Source organism: Apium graveolens, chromosome 2 (genome assembly GCF_009905375.1).
Source record: "Apium graveolens cultivar Ventura chromosome 2, ASM990537v1, whole genome shotgun sequence".
Lineage (NCBI taxonomy): Eukaryota > Viridiplantae > Streptophyta > Magnoliopsida > Apiales > Apiaceae > Apium > Apium graveolens.
The window spans coordinates 216330844-216338400 of NC_133648.1; positions in this window are offsets into that span (position 1 = coordinate 216330844).

Consider the following 7557-nt stretch of genomic DNA (forward strand, 5'->3'; position numbering starts at 1 on the left):
ATGGTGGAGCCGAAGGTACTCGAGCGAGTTAAGTAAATCGTTAAGCGCGAAAGCGAACGTTAGGACTCTAAATGGTTAAAGTCTAATTTCTTAAGCGACCGGGGTTTAATTCCGACTTATGTTGTTGTTCATAGGTTATCGGACCCACTCTAAGCTTAAGTCTATCCGGGAGCACTCAGGCAAGTTTTCTACCCGTTATACTGTTGTTGTGATGTAAATATATATTGGAGCATGCTGATATGGTATTATCTTGTGATAAGTGCATTATTGTTATTAGCAAATTTTGTGATATATTGGAGCATGCTGATATGGTATATATGCATGTCTGTTTCGTAATCTGGTTATCTATCTGTTGATTTCAATGCTTATAGTTGCATAATACCTATGCTAGAAATAAGCAGTAGTTGCGTATACCCTTAGTATAGGGGACCCAAAGGTGAACATATTTCTAAACCGGGAGTCGATGTTCCCGAGTATATTATATATATATATATATATATATATATATTTATATATGGGAATATAGTTTTTAAAACTATTGATCGAATAAGGTTTATTCGATAACTTTATTTTATTTAATAAATATTATTTGAATATTCATTCGAGGACTTATGACTCGGTTTATTCTATTTAATGATTATTAATTGGATATTCATTTGAGGATGTATGACTCCGTTTAATTTATTTAATGAATATTATTTATAATATTCATTCGAGGTATTATGACTCCGCTTATTATTTAATAATATTCTTTATTTTATTAAAGAATAATGTTTCGATAATCAAACTTATTTTCGATTATTCAAATAAAGATAGTACTTTCGTATAAGTATATCTTTGGTTATTTAATATTCATTTCAAGTATGAGTTTTAAAACTTCTACTTCGATTAGTTTTATAAGGATTATCTTTATGAGAATATTATTTAAATAATAATATTCAGGTATTTCTAATATATCGGGACTGATTTATTTTAATAAATTAGCAGTACTCCAAACATTCTTAAAATTTTTTTCGAGTCTTCAAAATGATTTCTAAAAGTTAGGGCGGATCCCAAAACTCATTCTTTTATATTTAAGATCCTCCTTTCGAAGGGGATTTAAATACTCGCTCAAAACCTGGGGGATCCGGCTCTGTGGTGTATTTTACATTCGCAACGTGGTTGCTGTTTTGAGAAAACAATTTGATTACTTGCCCAACGTTCGGGAAGTAAGTCCCTCTAATTGAGTCAGCATAAGCGACAGGCCGGGGTACGGTCTATCAAAGTGTAAGTGGCTGGGTGGCAGTCCATCAACGCGTAAGAGGCCGGGTGGCAGTCCAGCACAAGGTCCTTATGTGGCCAGGGTGATGACCGGTGGGGGATTCATCCATCTACTAGTAGAAAAGGTTACTTATTGGTATCTTTTCCTGATCAGCAAGATAGCAGGTTTATGCCAAGGTTTTCTCCTTTCCAAAATTCATTGGATATTGCAACTCTGTTTATAATTTTCATAACAGAGGTTTTCAAGGAGTGTATGAAACGGATATATATAGGTATATATATATATATATATCGGGACTTAATGAAGTATCTCGTAACTTCATTATTTATAATGATATTTCAAGGATTGAATCTATTCAAGTCTTATCTTGTAGTCTCATCTGGGTGATGAACTTTTGAAACTAATTATAACTTGAACGGTGGTAGTTCAAGTAGTATTCGGATATAAGTATATTGGAGTATCTTGTAACTTCATCTTTTAAACTTATATCTAGTAAATGATTATCTTTTGCATGTCAAAGATTTTCGAAAAAACGTTGAGACAAGGTTAGATATATGAGATCACCTTGCAACGATATTTTATACAGTTATAGACGGGAACTCTGTGTATATTATACATGTCAGAGGATTTCAAAGATTGTGAAAAGTATATATATATATATGTACATATATACTGAATATTTTGTGACTTGGTCGCGGTAAGATATCAAACTTGGTTCATTTCTTCTTGACCAAGACTTTCATGAGTACTATGAGAATGCTCATATATTGTAAATCATTATACATATTATTTTAGTGGGCTTGTTGTTCACCCTTGCTTTCTTCTTTCATCACACAACATCAGATAGACAAGATGAACAGGACCAAGCTTCCAATTCGCAAGCGGTTAGAAAATGTTCCGCAGTTTTCTGGAAGCGTTGATACCGCCGTAGCTGAGGTAGGAGCTACCAATAGGCTAGGTTTTCAACTATTGATGAACCAGATTTATGTATATTTATGAATTGTAATAATGGCAAAGAAATGTAAATTTATTCAGAAACCCTTTTAAGGTGTATTGGCATATAATTGTGGAATAAAACGACTTGTGATTATTTTTGGATATTCATCTCTGAGACTATAACTTGTGGTGTGTGTGTTTATGGTGGGGTCACAGTACAGAATAGTTGATTATTTATTAAGATTGTGTGTTATTAAGGGAAATGGAACTCGTGATAACCCGGATCCCCGACCCCGGATTTGGGGGTGTTACAGAAATGGTATCAGAGCTAAGCGTTATAAACCTCAGAGATGATGTGACGTTAAGATAATAAGTTCATTAAGATAATAAGAACTCTTGCCAAGTTCATAGTCGGGCTACCTAACGTAGTACTGACAGTTAAAACCCTTATGGGAACCTTTATAAATATCATGATAGGAGCATAGTTCGTTACCGTATATGGTAGCGGGACTCCGAACCCTGAGGTTGAGGAGCAACAACGCGATGATGTTTTATTAGTTATTGGAGATCAGATTGTGGATCTGATAGAGCGTCCTAACACGGGACCGGATGATGTTCATATTGAGGATGTAGCTGTTGAGGATGTTGTCCTAGAAGGGATTATCGCTGAGAAGGATCCTGTGAAGGATCCTCACAAGAATGAATAAAGGACCACTGAGGAATTGATAACAATGGTTAGGGCAACTACCAGAGGTAGGATTGGCCGGTCACTACTAGAGGTTCGTTCAAGTTTGTAAAGATAGTAGCCCCTTTAACGCGACTTACTCGTAAGACTGAGAAGTTCTAATGGATAGAGAAATGCGAGAACAGCTTTTAAGAACTGAAGCAAAGATTGGTGGCGGCCCCTATGATGGCATTGCCGGATGGAAAAGGAGATTTTGTGATGTGTAGTAACGCTTCGCATGAGGAATTAGGGTGCTTCTTATACAGCACAACAAGGTAATCGCGTACGCGTCAAGACAATTAAGGGAATATAAAAAATTCGATATCCTCACCCATGAGCTTGGGCTCGTGGCAATAGTTTTGCCCTAAAGATTGGAGGCACTACTTGTATGGAGAGAAGTGTGAGATTTACCTAAGCCATAAGTGCTCTAGTGCATTTTCACGTAGAAAGAGCTCAACATACGCCAGAGGAGGCGGTTAGAGCTAATCAAGAATATTGATTGGGAGATTCTTTATCATTCGGGGAAAGCCAATGTGGTGGCTGATGCCCTTAGTAAAAAGGAGAGACTGAAGATGATAATGTCTTTGGGAAAGTTTATAAGATATTTTGAGAAAATGGAAAAGGAAGTGAAGGTAACCGGAGCCGGTACCGAAAAGATGTTTGAGATTGCAATATAGTCTAAATTATCGGAAAAGAACATATTGTGCCAGAAAAAGTGATGAATAAAGGCAGAGAGCCAACAATTAGATAAAAGATTAATACCGAGAAAGATGATAAGGGAATAATGAGGTATTCCTACAGAATTTGGGTTCCAAATGTTCAAGAGCTTAAAGATGAAATCTTAGATGAAAGCTAGTTTGAGGAATAAGATTTAGAGCAAACCCTGAACGTGATAGTCAGGGAGGTCGCCATCAAGATAGAAGGAACCCATAACATAATGGAGTGAAAAATAAGGATTTTAACGTATAAGATAACCCCAAGTATGGGAGAAGGACGAAACATTTCATACTAAGGAAACAAAAAGTCGAGTAAGGAAAGGAGACCCGAGACGGTACTCCTATACGACAATTCATGGACCTGTCTAAAAAGAACTTAGACTATTATCCCCAACCACCACCTTGAGGAAACAATGCGGTAGGAAATTCTTTCATGACCTTTAAGTCGCTAAGCTCTCAGAGTTCCAAGGAACAAGCGAACCCAGTCGAGGCAAGAGCCTGGCTAAAGGAAATATAGGAATCATTTGAGATTCTAAATGATTAACGAATCACAAAAGACTGTTTTATCACTTACCCTCCTAAGAGAGATGCCACCCGCTGGTGAAAGACCAAGAAAGGCACGGAGCCAGAGGTCATAATAAATTGATTAAAGTTCAGACAATTGTTTTCGGGAAAGTACTTCCCAAGGTTATGGAGGTAGTATAAAAACTTTAGAGCCAGAACAAAAGCGGACAAGTATGATGAATTATGAATTTAAGTTGTAAAAGATGTCAAGATTCGTTTTGAGGACACGAATCTAGAATGACGGGATGTTTGAAATCAATGCTTATGTTGTGTTGGTTCATGTAATGGTTGTAATGGAAACGAAAATAAAAGACTGAAAAGGGTAGAAATATAAAGGGATATAAAGGAAATAGAGTTGAGAAGTGATAAGGGAGTTAGGTATGGGAAACCCTAAGAAACCCTTGCAATAAATATAGAGAAGTGTGTCATCATCAGCGCGATGGTGAGTGATCATGAGATAAATTCAAGGTTTGAAGGCGTAAGCGATACGTATAGTTAATTCCCTTGAAGTTGACAGTATTCGATGAAACTTTGAGATAGATCGATGGATAAATAATGAGACACGGATAGACTGAGGAGACAAGAAAGTAAGAAATTAGGAAAATTGGATGAAGGAAGTGACCTTCAAGAATGTGAAGTGAAAGACCGGTGGCATGATACCCAGAAAGGGAGACGCCAGGTATGAAAGACATCCCAATATTGAGATGACTGTTGAGATAAACAACAAAAGTAATTGAGGAATTATTAAGAAGAAGTTCACGTTGAACACGACCAATATCTTCCAGAACATCCTTGTTATCGTTACCAAATTAGGCAAGAAAAGCGGATAACCGTTGTTATCTTTTGGAGGCCATATTGATTGACCTCATTTTGAATACAGATGTTATTGTGAAATTAGGCATATACTATCGAGGTAGAAATGATTGAATAAGACACCCTTATCAGGAATACATGACTTGATTTATCCATGGAAGGATGCATGTACCTTTTTAAAGGTGGAATTAAGGATAGAACATCGGTAACTTAAAATGAATCCTAGGGGAATGCATAAAGGTTGGCATTTCACCCTTAATAGGGATAGTATGAGTTTTGACAGTATAAATTGGAAAGGATTAAGGTAACAACAACCTTTAAAGAATCAGTGGAGAAATTTTTCAAAAGTATATAGACAATGATTCTAGTATTAGTATATGGTATTTTGATATGCCCTGTATCTAGGGAATACAGGAGGAACGATTCAAGGATAACCTTAGAGGTTTTACAAGGAGAAAGGTAATATTCAAAATTCTCAAGAATAGAAATTTTGATAAAGGAAATATGAAGTAATAATAATGCCAGGTGGGGCACATGTTAAACCATGAGAAAGTATAGATTGAACCCAAAAAGGTCAAGAATGGTGAAAACAAGAAGGACCCAAGATAAGAGACGTCCTAAGTATGATCGAGAGTCAGTCGTGACAATGATTAACCTCTAAAGACTGAGGCAATAACTTATGGAAAAAAAATGGTGGTATTTTTTTTTACTCATCAGATTTTAAGGAAAACATCTTCACACAAGCAGTGATTGGAAATGAGGTAGAAAATTTAGTTGGAGATCGTTCAAACGACATTGATTGTAAGGAAAATTTTACTAACAGGAAAGGCCAAAGAGGTGGCCGACACTTTAAGTGTAAGAGAGCAATTATAGGCGCTCGTGCCAGAGGAATACAGTGATAATGGTTGAAGCCGTAAAGGTTGTATTATGGGTTGGAAGACTGACATTCCTTCTGATGACTGTGCGATACCCAACTATAATAGTAGTTTGGTAAAGGTTTAATTCGTATAATCGCCATGAGCGGGCTATCTATCTTAGAAGGTACTATCTTGAGATAAGCCAGGACCATGTTACGAAATGACTAAACGAACATTTGAGATGCATGTCTCCCAATAAAGACATACGATTAAGAATGGTATTAACCTGCTATCGTTGCCTCCACTGAAACTCTTCTGCAATTTTATCTGCTTCATGTCATATGTATGTTAAGTTCAGGAGAGTTCTTCATGAATCATGAACGGTGATCATGTTACCTCCTTAGAAGAATTCGATACGAGATGTATGGACTCCGTATAGTTAGCTATTAAGACTTCATAGAAAATGAATGATTACAGTAGGTCAACGGTGGACCCTAGTAGTGCAGCAATGATTCTGCGAGTAATGAGTCGATTACAACCGTGAGAGTTGTATTGGAATGGATGTTGAGATTGAGTACCACTAATCGGGTCGTGGTGGTGTATAAATTATCATTGATAGACTAATTAAGTAGATTATCTACCTATTGAATACTTATTCCTTCTTATCAATAAAGAGTCGTATTACTATACGAGGAAGGTTGCGGTGCAAGCATAGAATTCTAGTAACGATGATGTATTGAATGAGATTCCAGATTCAATTTTCGATGTCGAGGGAGTTTCAAAAGTGATTGAGTATAAGCTCCAGGAAGAGCATGGGTCCATAGAATGATAGACGGAATAGCAAAAATATTTAAGCATGCAAAATGCGATGCGATAATACTTGATGTTGATATATATATATATACATCTGTTTTGTTCTCCAATGACAAACCTCTATAGTTCAGAGGTAGGTTCCAAGCCAGATATTTTGTGGCAGTATATTTTTTTTCATATATACAATTCTCTTCAATTCGTTCTTTTCTCTTCTTTTCATTTCATATAAACAGAGAAGAACAACCCTTCCAGAAGGGGAGGTATTGCCGAAAGACTATCTATCTGTGTGATAGAAGCCGAGTAGGATACCATCTATTGTTTAATTGCTTGTCAAGTACTAAAGGCTGGCCACCTTCTGTACTAACTATGCAATGTAACAAGTGTTCATGATCATAGTGATCTCTCAATAAATTATTTTACTTCTATATGAAGGACCAAGCTTTCGAAGATGGAGGCAGCTAGAGAGGAAGTGGTACCAAGTATGGTGGTATTCCGATTATAACGCGTTCGTGATACTAAGGTTGACGCGATTATTAAAAGGTTATAGAATGCTAACGAGCAAAGATGTAACCAGTATAATATTAGGAATGGAAGGTAGTAGCGATTACGAACTGGAAATGAATGGGTATTGAGAAGCAAAAGCTCTAATACTAAAAGCTATAATAAGAGTCTGTGCAATAGACTTGGAAGAATTTGGAATGATCACTTAATGCAGATGAGTTTTCTCACGATAATAGATCGTATGTCAGGTATCGAGATGTCATCTTATGAGATCTTTGAGGGAAGAAAATGTCGATCTCCCTTATGTTAGGATGAAGTAGTAGAGCGCAAGATGCTCGGACCAGCAGTGGTCCAAAGGACCAAGAATATAAT